Consider the following 15,416-nt stretch of genomic DNA (forward strand, 5'->3'; position numbering starts at 1 on the left):
GTATTTAAAAATAATAATAATAATAAAAAAAATAAAGATACAGCTAAATGAGCTGTAAAAACATGGATCATAGTTTGAAATTTGTTGTTGCACACTTGCTTAGTCAATTTTTTTAAAAGCCTTATCCCCACTTAAAATCTAAAAAGTCTAAATGTGCTCTTATCTCTTTTTTTTTCGGCCGAGTGATACACATATGCATATTTATATATATATATTTTTAGATAAGTAAGAGATCATTCTAGAATATTTTTTTTAGGATTTCAATTTTTTATTTTTATTTAATTATTAATTATGAATTTAATATAAATTTATTTATATTTTTGATATTTAAAAATATTAAACTCTTACTTTTAAATTATTAACTTGTAGTTTTTATTATTTATAATTGTGCCACCTTACTTATCATAAACAATTTTTTTTTTGTTACTAAGTTAGTGAAGTAGCATTTTAATTATTAACAAGTTAATATATATTACATTAATTACTTATGTACTAAATTAATATTAGAATTAGGGCTTATATAATGAGTTACTATTTAGGGTCATGGTTTATAATTATTAAATGTGTTAGGGTTTACAGTATTGATTAATATCTAGGGTTTTATATCGTTAATTAGGGTTAGAGTTTATTTAATACGAGCATTTAATATTTCTGGACATTTATTATCCGGATAACAACCCTAATGATACAAGACACTGAAACCCTAAGGGTAAATTAGTAAATTTAGAATGGAGAAGTGAGGGTTGTTATAGTACCTCCCCGTTAATTTAAACTTCGTCCCGAAGTTTCAGGAAGACTCCTCCGATGCATCAGCGGTTGGAAAAAGATGAGGATATTTCCGCTTCATCTGGTCTTCACGTTCCCAGGTATACTCAGGGCCTCTTCGTGAATTCCAACGAATCTTAACAATAGGAATAGTACTTTGTTTCAAGCCTTTAACCTCACGATCCATAACCTCTATCAGTTCTTCAACGAAATGTATTTTATCATCAATGCAGATATCATCCAATGGAATAACGAGTGTGTCATCAGCAAGACACTTTTTAAGATTCGAGACATGAAATACATCATGTACATTATTAAGCTCAGAGGGTAATTCTAATCGATACGCCACAGGACCAATTCTTTCAGTAATCTTGAAAGGTCCAACAAATCGTGGGCTAAGTTTACTTCTCTTGCCAAAACGGACAACGCCCTTCCAAGGAGATACTTTCAACATGACTTTATCACCGACTTGGAATTTTATATCTTTCCGATGAATATTAGCATAGCTTTTCTGTCGGCTACGGGTAGTTTCTAATCGTTTCTTAATCTGTACGATCTTTTCTATAGTTTCATGTATGATTTCAGGACCAGTTAACTGTCTATCTTCAAGTTCATCCCAGCACAGTGAAGATCTACATTTTCGCCGGTATAAAGCCTCAAATTGTGCAGCCTTAATACTTGAGTGATAGCTGTTATTGTAAGAAAATTCAGCCAAAGGCAAATGTCTATCCCATCCTTTGCCAAAATCGATAACACAAGCACGTAGCATTTCTTCCAACGTTTGGATGGTTCGTTCACTTTGACCATCGGTTTGAGGATGATAGGCAGTACTCATGTCGAGTTGAGTTCCAAGTGCAGATTGTAGAGATTTCCAGAATCTAGAAATGAATCGACTGTCGCGGTCAGAAATGATAGAGATAGGTACTCCATGACGGGAGACGACCTCTTTAATGTATAGTTGTGACAATCTCTCCATCTTGTCAGTTTCCTTCATCGGTAAGAAATGTGCAGATTTAGTAAGACGATCCACTATGACCCAAATAGTATCATTGCCACTAGAAGTCTTGGGCAATTTAGTGATAAAATCCATAGTGATGCATTCCCACTTCTACTGCGGAATATCCGGTTGTTGAAGTAAACCAGACGGCTTCTGATGCTCGGCTTTAACTTTCAAACAAGTTAGACACTTACTAACATACGTAGCAATGTCTGATTTCAGGTTAGGCCACCAATAAAACTCTTTCACATCATGATACATTTTACTAGAGCCTGGGTGAATAGAATATATAGTCTTATGTGCTTCATCCAAGACTAGTTCTCGTATGTTTCCAAAAACTGGGACCCAGATTCGGCCATTGAAATAACGTGTTCCATTTCCCTTGGTTTCAAATTTCTTTTTGAGACCTTTAAGTCCCTCGATTTGGACATTCTCCTCCTTCAATGCCTCAAGTTATGCCTCATGGATTTGAGATGTAAGATTAGTACGAATACGCACATTCAAAGCTCGGACTCGGATTGGTTTGGCATGATCCTTTCTACTAAGGGCATCGACTACTACATTTGCCTTTACAGGATGATATTTAAGCTCACAGTCGTAGTCATTTAACAACTCGATCCAACGCCTTTACCTCATGTTTAGCTGCTTCTGGTCAAAAATATGTTGAAGACTTTTATGATCGGTAAACACCGTGATTCTAACACCATAGAGGTAATGTCTCCACATCTTCAATGCAAATACTACAGCTCCTAACTCCAAGTCGTGTGTGGTATAGTTCTTCTCATGTTTCTTCAACTGTCTAGATGCATAGGCGATAACCTTTTTACGTTGCATCAGAACACATCCGAAACCTTGATTCGAGGCATCGCAATAGACTACAAAATCATTTCCCTCAGGTAATGATAGAATCGGGGCTGTGGTCAATTTATCCTTTAGAATCTTGAAAGCAGATTCCTGTTCCTCGGACCACTCGAATTTCTTCCCCTTATGAGTTAGCTTGGTGAGAGGTTTGACTATAAGAGAAAAGTCTTTGATAAACCTTCGGTAATAACCAACAAGTCCCAAAAATTGGCGAATATGCTTCGCACTTCTAGGTAATTCCCAGTTCTGGATAGCGGTGATTTTTGCAGGATCGACATGTATTCCATTACTATCAACTACATGCCCGAGGAATTGTACGGTTCTCAACCAAAATTCACACTTGGAGAATTTGGCGTACAGCTGTTCCTTCTTTAAGAGTTCTAGAATTAATCGCAGATGTTGCTCATGCTCTTTCTCGCTCTTGGAATAGATTAAGATATCATCGATGAAAACGATCACGAATTTGTCAAGATAAGGTTTGCATACACGGTTCATAAGATCCATGAATACAGCAGGAGCATTGGTTAATCCAAAAGGATGAAAAGCAGTCTTAGAAACATCAGCTTCCTTGACCCTCAATTGATGATAACCCGACCTAAGATCAATCTTCGAATAGACACTTGAACCTGTAGTTGGTCAAATAGATCATCAATACGCGGAAGTGGGTAACGGTTCTTAATGGTCAGCTTGTTGAGTTCACGGTAATCGATACACATTCTCAACGTGCCATCTTTCTTTTTAACAAAGAGAATGGGTGCTCCCCACGGAGACGAACTAGGACGAATGAAACCTTTGTCTAAGAGTTCCTGGAGTTGGTTGGATAATTCCTTCATCTCTGATGGAGCTAATCGGTATGGTGCCAGCACCGAGAGTCAAGTCAATCTGAAACTCAACCCGCCGTTGGGGAGGGAGACCAGGGAGTTCCTCAGGAAAAACTTCAGGAAAGTCTCTAACTATCGGTACATCTTCAACTCGTTTCTCATCCGGTTTGACTTCCTTTACATGAGCTATAATGGCTTGGTATCCTTTCATTAGGTACTTGTGGGTTTTGATGCATGAAATGAGGTTAAGTTTGGAACCACTATTTTCTCCTTGAATGATTAAGGTTTCATCATTCTCAAGGGGAATGTTAATGGTTTTATCGAAACACATAATTCCCTCCTTTATTGGGGATAACCAATCCATCCCTACAACTACATCAAAGCTTCCCAACTCGACTGGCAATAAGTCTATCTTAAAGTGTTTGTCGGCTAGAATCAGATCACAATTTTTATAAACACTGTCTACTTTCATAAGTTTACCATTTGCTACTTCTACAAGACGCTTAATTTCTAAGGCTTGCGGTTTTTTAGTGAATAAGGCACAAAATTCAGTAGACACATAACTTCTATCAGCACCAGAATCAAATAGAACAGTAGCGTAGAAGTTGTTAACAAGGAACGTACCTGTTATCACTTCATCATCATCACGGGCTTCTTCAGTAGTCATGACAAAAGCCCTGCCTGTAGCATTACCAGCATCAGTTTTCTTCTTTGGACAGTGATGTGCATAATCAGGTATATAAATTATTGTATGGAAAAATACCGATTAAAAAGACTGTTACACACTAACGGGCAGTGTACCCGATCGTGTAGTAGTATAAATAATGGTTTAGTTCCGTGTATCGTTCCAAGGACAGTTGTATTAGTCAAACTAGAATTAGAAACTATATTATGATTAACTAAGTAAATGAAACTTAAAAGTACAAGATATTATGTTTTTGTGGCTATTTAACGATTTAGCCAAATCAGAGAAGGTTAAAAAGTAAAAATAATATTTTTGGTCTTTTAAGTTTATAATGAAAACAAGTGCAAAGAAAACAAGTAAGATAGTTTGATTTGGATCAAAGAGATGAAATGTTCATCTAGATATTTTACCCTCGGTATTGGATGTAAGTTTTGCTATTAAGGCCTGATTGAATGATTATGTGTGTAAGTTATCTAATAGGTTCACTAAGAGTTCTCTTAAATAAACACGCAAACACAATTACAAGATTAAGGGTTCCCTTTTCTCTAAAGTTCTCGTGTTTGTAATCAAATAACTATGAAATATGCTAATCACCTAAATCGACCCGCCAAGAGTTCTCTTTAGCGAGTACTCAAACTAGAAGTACTAAGCGAGGGTTCCCTATTACCTAGACCTTTTCGTCTGTGACTAGTTGATTAGCAAGATCAAAGACTTAAATAACAATTGTCTTTGCGTTCGCTCTAAACAATTCATTCCTATATCGTTTAATCGTATTGATCTAATTTACCCCCTTGGTCCGGTTTAGTAAACAATCAATCTAAGACAAGTTGATTGTAAGTCAATATGATACATCAACAAGAGTTCTCTTTATCAACAACATATCAATTAACTAGATACAAATTATTTTAACAACAATAAGCATGGTTCTTAATTCAAGCTTCAATCTTTCACACATAGTACATACAATCAATAGGATTACATCCAATACCTCGGTTATTAATCTAGACAAACATTATAGAAACTAGCCAACAATCATGGTAAAAGACAACATAACAATCAGATTATCAATGGAAATCATTACTTTAGAACAAGGAATAACCTACAAGAACAATGAGTTCTTGGATGAAGAAGGTTTTGATCTTTGATGCCTTGATGTTAAGCCTCTTTCAAGAGCTTGGAGTTCTCCAATATTGCTCCCAAAATTCGTCTCTGTACTCTATGGTTCGTATCTGGTAAACTGGTCTTCAATCATGAGGTTATAAAGTGGAGAAAGTAGGTCAGAAAGTCAAAAGTAGGCTGAAACCTACTTCTGGACGGCGTCCTAATCTTCTAGACGGCGTCCCATTGTTAAGGCTTGGACGGCGTCCCATATGTTTGGACGGCGTCCAAGTATGAAAAGCTGGACGCCCTCCCACAATCTTGGACGGCGTCCCGTTGTACTAAATTTTACTATCTCGTTTTCTTTTCAATCTTCTTTCATTTGGCCGAATTCCCAATCATTTAAAGCCTTGTTTTACCATTTTAGAGCACTAATTAGACCTTAACTTGTATCGGGATCAACCACGGTCATAAATCATCAAAACTCTTTACAAATCACTCTCCGATACAAATTTGCATATCTTAGCCTATCACTTGTAGAAACGCTTTCAGTATCCTTGATTCGAGAGTATTTTACACGATATTGCGATAGATATATATAATGTTATTGAGCAATATCAAAACACCCCACACTTAAACCTTGCTTGTCCTCAAGCAATTCTTCCTTTACAAAGTAGAACAATATCAAACACACTTACATAATATAGATTACAAACATTGCACAAATCACTCAAAGCACACGAAACACACACGTTCTTTTGAAACGCAACTCACGCTATATGAAACACACGCTTTAAGTATAACACACCTTTATTGTAATCACACTCACACTATATATACAATGAAAACACACACACACATTTTTGGGAGATTAGAGCCAAGTATCCGAAAAATTTGATCCTAGGGAAATCAGGACCTTATGAAAAACGTTTTATGTTTTTGAAAATATAATGCTAGTTTTTACACTAGGCACGTTTTCCGATTTTTTTTGTCGGATTTTCTGAATTTTTGGAAAATGAGTGCGGGTTTCCCGCTATTGGTCAAGCCAATCGCTCCCACAGTACCTAACATCGTTAGATGTTGGTAAGAAAATAATGTGTTTAAGAGGATACACATTACGTCCAGATATCATCGATAATCATGAGGTAATCATCTAATCCGTTAAGTCAACCAAAAGATTGAGGCTCATCAAGCTTAAAAGCTGATGTCTTACCTTTCCGGAGGTTATCCTCTGGGAATCTGATCAATTCACTAACATTTTGTGTATCATGGTGCGCTTCCCATTTGGCCAGCAATTCTCCCTCATTGAGAAAAGCTTTGACTACCAGTTTCCCTGTTTGATGTTGAGGCCTGGTAGATTTCCAGTCGATTTTAGCAATGACTTTTCAAGATTTTTCGTCACCCTACAACTGGTCTGGACTACATCTTCTGAATTGAATCAGTAAGTGTGTCATTCGGAAGACTTTACTTCCTTGAGGATGGAATAGATACATCCTATTGGTCATAAAAAGTGGTCGGACGCAACATTGTCCTTGTTAGGAGAAACAATGAGGATCGTCCTTAGGGTTTTCGATCTGGCGCGAGATCCGGTTTCCGACCACGCTATACAATCACCGCTCTCTCACGGTTTACACTTGTTTTGGTACAAGTGACCTACAAGTTAGCTCTACTAAACTAGTAGGATTTTCATCCAAATAATTGAATGATAGTGCAACTTCAAAGACTATTAATAATTTAAAACATAAATCAACATTTATTTTCTAGATTTAGAATTCAATGTATGTAAAATGGTTTTGGACAATTTTCGTTTCTAAGGCTACCTGAAAAATTTAAAATTTTGATCATAAACACCTTAAATTTTTTTTTTTTGTAAAACAAATCTATCTCCCACCCCACACTTAAGATCATGCAAGGCCCTCATTGCATTAAATCAGAAAAATGATTAAATTTAGAGGGCAAAGTGATAGGGTGTTTTTAGAAATTTTCAAATTTTTGACCTGTAAATCGTGGAACATGTAGACGAATGCCGCTGAACTTACTGCCAGCATAAGAGCATCGTCCATTCCTCGATTATCAACATACATATATCATAATATCAAATGTTGCTGAACTTAATGCCAGTCTTTGAAGTTCAACCACGCTGCACAAAATAACAAACTACACAAATAATAATAAAAATAACGATGTTTTTACAACCACAACCGTTTATCAAACCACATGATTAGTTAATATTACAAACCAAACATTGTTTAAAAACACACCATAACAAATAACTAGATTGTTTGAAAATGTAACAAGATGATCAAAGGCTCGCAGGCCTTCAGTTATCGTAAGGCCAAAAGTAGTTTTCTGAGCCATCTCTGCTTCGGCGTCCTCGTGGGTATTCCTGCTCAAATCGGCTCCTTGCATCCTGCATCGCATCGTTAGTATTATAAATTGGGTAAGGCGGAGGTGGATGTTCTGGATCAGTGTAGTATTGGGGTGTCAGACGTGTTGTGCCATAGTACTGATCGGGGTTGGAATAATATAACTCGGTGTTATGGTTATTCCAATCAATACCATAACTGTTCCATCCCTGGTTATGTACTTGAGCAATCTGGCATTGCTCCATATCTTGCTGACCCAACCTAATACTGTTCATACTATTTACCAAATCATCCCAACCAGATTGAGACGGATACCAAGGACCTTGACCTTGAACATTTGTCTGGGCTTCCATTTTTGCTTCTTCCTCTGCCTGCTGTTCCTGCTGCACGTTTGCTCCACTACTACTCGCGCCACCTGCCACAAAAGGCACTAAATGCCCATTTCCATCCTTCATAAGAATTTCAGTGTTGATATAAGAAATTTTCTTTAATGGTTTCATGACATTAGTACACTCCATCAATCGGCTGAAATCTATGTTGAAGTGACGAGCAATCCTCGTGATATAGTGGCCTCCAAGAAGCGGCTTTTCTCTCCGTGTCTCGGTAGCGATGGCCAGAAAATAGTTTCCTATCAATCCAGGAATATCAGTCTAGCAACCACGTTTTATTTGATCCATTATCCATAGATCTAACGTTTTAACCTTTTCGTTGCCTTCGACTCTCGCATTGAAAGTGCATGCGATAAGTCGATGAAGAAGTCTATCATCCCGGGATGCAATCTCATTATACCTGTGTCTGCTCGATACCACTTGTAACAACCCAACCCGTTAACCAACCAATAACACGGAATAAAAAAAATATTTTGCTGGTACAGCACATGGCGCGGCGCGCCACCTTTCTGCGCGACGCGCAGAATAGCCTGGACAGACTGCTGTCCCAAAAAGTCCCAAATGCGAAAATGTTTGATCACTTCCCGACACATTTAGACCAAACGGTTTTCACAACATATTACAATAGTTAAAATTAACACGTTCCATTAATAAAAAGGGTCTTACGACACCGGGCCCACATATGCCCAAATTAACCCTTTAAGTACAAAGTACGAACTTCGACCATATGACTTTTAATACAAAATAAAGCCGAGCATGGCGATTGGGGATACGCTACCCAATCCTAAACGATCCAAAAGCACATCCTCTAAAGCAAACTACGCAAGTCCAGTAGTCCCCACGCTTACCCGATCCATCGTCTCCATGCAATCTATAAAAATGTAAACAACGAGAGGGTAAGCTAACGCTTAGTGAATGTAAAGATACTATACACATACATATGCATAAAATGGCTACGCATCACCAAGCATCAAAATAGCACATACCGTCTCCGCATGGTAAACAAACTACAAAGAGCACATTACACAAAGTAGCTACACGCTATGTAATCGCCAAGCTAACATCACACAATTAGCTACAACACAACAATAAGTATATACGCGTATATAACAAATATAATCAAACAATAACGATAAGGTTAACCCCTTAACCCAAACCACATGAAGGTTGGCCGAACTACCCGAGCCTTAGTGAATTCGCACTACCCGAGATTCACTCCCTTCACCACTTCTACAACCGAGGTTGGCCGAACTACCCGAGCCTTAGTGAATTTGCACAACCCAAAATTCACCACCTCATCACCAAGATGACCGAAACAACCCGAGTCATCATGAATCCGCACTAACCGAGATTCATTTCCTCAACAACAAATGCTAGCAACCCATCTCCAAAAGGGTTATCCAAAACGCTAGCCAATTTACAATACCAAGGGTAAAGACCCACAACGCATAAGCGTATCACATGGACCCGAAGCACAAGGTCCATTCTTCCACACGAACATAGAGTAAACCCGAACAAGGGTCACCCTACACGCACGCACCCATCTTACACATACGCATGTGCATAGTAAATTTACACTCACCTTAAACGTCTCGATGAATGCAACCGAATAATCCGCAACACGCCAATGGAACGTACCTATTCCATTAACAACAATTACAACAACACAATTTGGGTGGATTTACAAATCAACCCAAATCGACAACTAGTGCAATTTTGACCCAAATGCACTTCCAAGTACAAACCGCGCCCAAAATTAACCAATAATCACTAACACAAGTGAGAATGGTCCTAATACGCCAATTAAACCCAATCATAGGTGTTAAACACCTATCTTGCCCATAAAGACACTTAAACCCTAATTTTGACCCAAAGGAGTCAACATCGCGCCATTAGCGAGTTTTGACACCAAAACATATTTAACTCGGTTTTATACTTCAACTTAATTCATTTTAAGTTTATAAACCTTATTAAATCGACAATTGGGTCATAATCATCACCAAACCCTAATTTTGACTCTAGTCAAAATTAGTCAACCCAAATTCACCTAAAGTGGTTCCAACACTTCCATAATCACTAAACCTAGTGATTAAACTCAAGATTAAAGCCTAATCAAGGCCAAATCGTCAACCAACCCAAAACCCGCCAAGTGACAAGAATAACTAGTCACCATAAACCCATTTCATCATCTAAGAGGGTTTCATTACAAATCAAACTCAAATCCTAACTTGAATATCAAATCAAACAATGTAATTCGGAGTTTGAACTTACCAATACCACCAAAATGATGCCGTTGACGAGTAGAACAACTTTAATACCCGAGGTTTGACCCGAAACACCCTTCTTCTTCTCCAATTGGAGCTCTCTCTCTCTCTAAAACTCTCCTCTCACTCTAGGGTTTGAAGTTGAGAGTGTTTGATGAGTGAAAATGAGCTCCAATGGAGTTCTAGATCAGTTTTGGTGACTCTAAACCGACCCTAAATGAAAAGACCAAAGTACCCCTCATTTAAGCCTTTTAAAAAGGCTGAAAATTGCATCAGACGGGTTCGGCGCGCCGCGCCAAAAGGTGGAGCTCCGCTCCAACCTACATGTCAGTTTTCAGAAACTTGTTTTGGCCATAACTTTTCGACCGTAACTCCGTTTTCGATGAATCAAATATCGTTGGAAACGTAATAAGATTTCCTTTCTAATGGTAAGGCTTTGAAACATCAACACAAACTTTATTTGGGGTTGAAAAGATACGTACACACCTTGTCACTTCAGACAACGTCCAGTTTCCTTCGACGTTCGAGCAAGCAACACGTACACCTCATACACGCATCGTACACCATAAATACATTATGTACAATAAATATTTGGGTCTTACAACTCTCCCCCACTTAAACTCGATCACGTCCTCGTGATCTTCTCCACTTAACCAATCCGGAACTACTCAACGGCCCTCAATCCTAAGTTCCAATCTGAACTTTCCTAGACTATTCTTCCCAATGAATCACCTTTAACAACTAAAATCGTCACCCGCGATTTATCAAAACCACTATCCGAGCACTAAAACCTGCTCTTTTCCCCATATCGGGAAAAACTCAACCAATCTCGTACCGAGATATCAATTCCTTAGCGTACCTTTACCAAGGACAACGCTAAAAGCGACCATGTCTCAACCTAAAGTCAACAATCCGAACGTTGAGGATCGAACCACATGAATCCTTACGGATTACACTTACCACTAAACATCCTTTGTAGTGCGCAATACAACCAATACGCCACTATCCTAACATCATAAACAACGGCTAAAACTAAAAGCGCCCAAAACGACAATGGCAACGCTAATCCTAAGGCGTACAAAATCGACTATTGTCACACCCGTAACAACATGTGAGCGAAACACGGATATCGTATCACTAATCACATAACACAGTCCTCACGATCCCACCATCGGTGTATAAAAAAAACGATAGATCACACCACACGGTCCTTACGACCCCACCATCGGTGTATAAAACAACCGATAGATCACACAACACAACATGGCCGAAACAACCCGAGCCTAAACACATATGGAGGATGGTCGAAACAACCCGAACCTTAGTGATTTCGCACAACCTGAAATTCACCAACCCAATCCATATATCCCACAACGAAATGACCGCACAACCCGAGTCATCGTGAATACGCGCAAACTGATATTCACTACCTCCGTCACATAGTATAACCGAGGATGGCCGTACAACCCGAGCCTTAGTAAATCCGAACTACCCGACATTCACTACCTCAAACTATGAGTCCAACCAACAGGGACAATAGTACTACCCGAAATATTGTGAATACGAACAACCTGATATTCACGTCCCACAACACAACTCATGAATGGTACTCCCATTCCGATAACGTTATACCATACCGATATAACACTAAACCTATGATGAAGTCAGCGGACCCCGAAGGTCATGCTCCACCAATCAACAATACCATGATGAAGTCAGCGGACCTCGAAGGTCATGCTCCACCAATCAACGATCCCATGATGAAGTCAGCGGACCCTGAAGGTCATGCTTCATCAATCACCAATACCATGATGAAGTCAGCGGACCCCGAAGGTCATGCTTCATCAATCAACGCCCTTTTGGCCTCGAACGACGAGTAGCGTAACATCGCGCTCTGCTACGCCATAGTGAATCCTAACGGATACCACTAACCATTCACACAATCGAGCAAGAACCACCTATATCGAACATAGGCACAAAACAATAATTCTCCAAAAGAGAACCCGACTCACACACATCCCTTAACCGAGGGATATCACCTTGCTCACCAACCACGTCCATTATCCCTCAACGAGGTTTACCATCTTACCACCTCGATGATAATTTACAAATCCAAAATCATAAGTACAATTTAACCATATTTGTACTCTACCACAAATCGAACAAAAACTAGGTCTCGACAAGATTTTCGGATCTACCAAAACATCATCCGAAATCTCACACTAAAACTTCCTCGGGCGGAAGTGTAACTCCCCCACTTGGAACTACGTTCCATAACCGCATCTCTTACACCCGCACAATGCTACCAAAGGTAGACTTTACCAATAATTGGGTTCACACGGCCCATCACCACATCTTGCTCCAACCTTGAGCACACGAAGGATTTTAACCAATTCCTTAAATACTTCGAACGAAAAGTGTACCACAAATTATCCAAACTATACTCTCGCAATCATCCACTTGCTTAGTTTGTCAAACTTCACCTAGTCACTCATGTACCTAAGGGTTTCACTTCGGTACCCTAAGTACAAAGTAACCGCAACATAATCGGAGTCGAACACCACGCTAGTAGGTATAAAAGAGGCACCTAATGTCGCGTCACGTAGACTCCTTTACCAACATACATTGAGATCCAACACTCGATCTCTCGGGTTTCATCCCACCCACCTCCTGGTTCATCAACTTTAACACGAGAGCGACACGCTCTAACATCTGAACACCGAAGCTCACACACATGGCTTGGTAGAAACAATTCCCAATACTAAGGAATGCTTGGTTGCACCAAGTCTTACGCCCTTCGCCCGACAATCAAAACGTCACCATAGGGTACTTCCATTAGGAACGTCACCCATAACAACAATATGCACAACACAAGGCATTTAACAACTCAAACTCATCGGCACAAAATAAATAATCAAAGGACGTATCTATTAAAATGAAACGTACCTCAACGTCTCCTTGCGGCATTCGCCGCCGCCAACTCGGGACAATCCGGCTTGCGATGTCCCTCTTTATGACAATAGTAGCACATTCCGTCATTACTTCTCGGCATTGTGCATTCCAATAACTTGTGACCCCTAACACAACAATTGAAACATCTAGGCGCATGAGAACTCGTCGAACCTTTCTCCACGTTACCCATACTCGCACTCGCGCCCTTAGTTTTCTTACTTGGAGCACCATAAGAAACAACCCTTCTCTCACTTGAAGGTTCACCAACCTTCGATCGCGAATAAGACTCGAAACCTCTAGCCAAGGCAAATAACTCCGCAAACAATTTCGCTTGACCCCGGCTAATCTTATTCTTCAAGTCATCATTTAAGGTCCGATAGAAATCCCCCATCAACAAACTATCATTCCCCAAATACTCCGGGCAAAAACGAGCCTTCGCCATAAAGGTCGTCTTGAGAGTATTCAAATCCATAGATCCTTGTCGCAAATTTTGCAACTCATTACGCAACTCCCATAAATCGGCTGAAGTCCGGAACTCCTCGAAGAATTCCTCCTTAAATTCGTCCCACGATAAGGTCATAAACGTTTCGCCACCGACAAGATCAATCTTACCATCCAACCAATCCCTTGCCCTACCCCGCAACAAACTAGTAGCGAGTCTTGTCCTCTTCTCGGGAGGGCATTTAATAGTACGAAAACACCCTTCGACATCCGAAATCCAAGTTGTGCTTATCAAAGGATCCGGTTTCCCGTCATACATAGGGGGTTTAGTCCTCATGAAGCTCTTAAGACAACGCTCCATTTCACTACTACCCCGAAATTCGGAATACTTCCTATCCATTTCTTCTCGTAACGCACCCACTTGCTCCGCAACGGCGGCCGCAACTCTAGCGTTAAATTCCACATCGTTCGTCTCGATCCCGTTTCATGTCGCCATTCTAAGGAATGCAAAGCGATTAGATCATGAACGTATAAAGCACACACACAACACCACCCCATCTTACTAAACACTCGTCGTACATCACTTGCTAGACATGATTTGCACCCGTAATAAGGTTTCCAAGTCCTTATTAAGCATACACGCCGTATCAGTTCGTTAGTACAACGACCGTCTCGCTCAATGATATATGCAAACGCAAACATAAACAAAACACAACGCAATCACATATTAATAATATCCACATATTAATATAAACGTTAGTCCATCTATAAACAAGGCACTAACTATAACCCATTTTGACCCGTAATCCTATAAGTCCCGCAACAATTAAGCACACACAAAAGTCTAAGTCTAGGCACCTTTCTCAAGTCACCTAAATCCCTTAGACCATGCTCTGATACCACTTGTAACAACCCAACCCGTTAACCAACCAATAACGCGGAATAAAAAAAAATATTTTGCTGGTACAGCACATGGCGCGGCGCGCCACCTTTCTGCGTGGCGCGCAGAATAGCCTGGACAGACTGCTGTCCCAAAAAGTCCCAAATGCGAAAATGTTTGATCACTTCCCGACACATTTAGACCAAACGGTTTTCACAACATATTACAATAGTTAAAATTAACACGTTCCATTAATAAAAAGGGTCTTACGACACCGGGCCCACATATGCCCAAATTAACCCTTTAAGTACAAAGTACGAACTTCGACCATATGACTTTTAATACAAAATAAAGCCGAGCATGGCGATTGGGGATACGCTACCCAATCCTAAACGATCCAAAAGCACATCCTCTAAAGCAAACTACGCAAGTCCACTAGTCCCCACGCTTACCCGATCCATCGTCTCCATGCAATCTATAAAAATGTAAACAACGAGAGGGTAAGCTAACGCTTAGTGAATGTAAAGATACTATACACATACATATGCATAAAATGGCTACGCATCACCAAACATCAAAATAGCACATACCATCTCCGCATGGTAAACAAACTACAAAGAGCACATTACACAAAGTAGCTACACGCTACGTAATCGCCAAGCTAACATCACACAATTAGCTACAACACAACAATAAGTATATACGCGTATATAACAAATATAATCAAACAATAACGATAAGGTTAACCCCTTAACCCAAACCACATGAAGGTTGGCCGAACTACCCGAGCCTTAGTGAATTCGCACTACCCGAGATTCACTTCCTTCACCACTTCTACAACCGAGGTTGGCCGAACTACCCGAGCCTTAGTGAATTCGCACAACCCGAAATTCACCA

Source organism: Rutidosis leptorrhynchoides, chromosome 9, assembly GCF_046630445.1.
Source record: "Rutidosis leptorrhynchoides isolate AG116_Rl617_1_P2 chromosome 9, CSIRO_AGI_Rlap_v1, whole genome shotgun sequence".
Taxonomy (NCBI): Eukaryota; Viridiplantae; Streptophyta; class Magnoliopsida; order Asterales; family Asteraceae; genus Rutidosis; species Rutidosis leptorrhynchoides.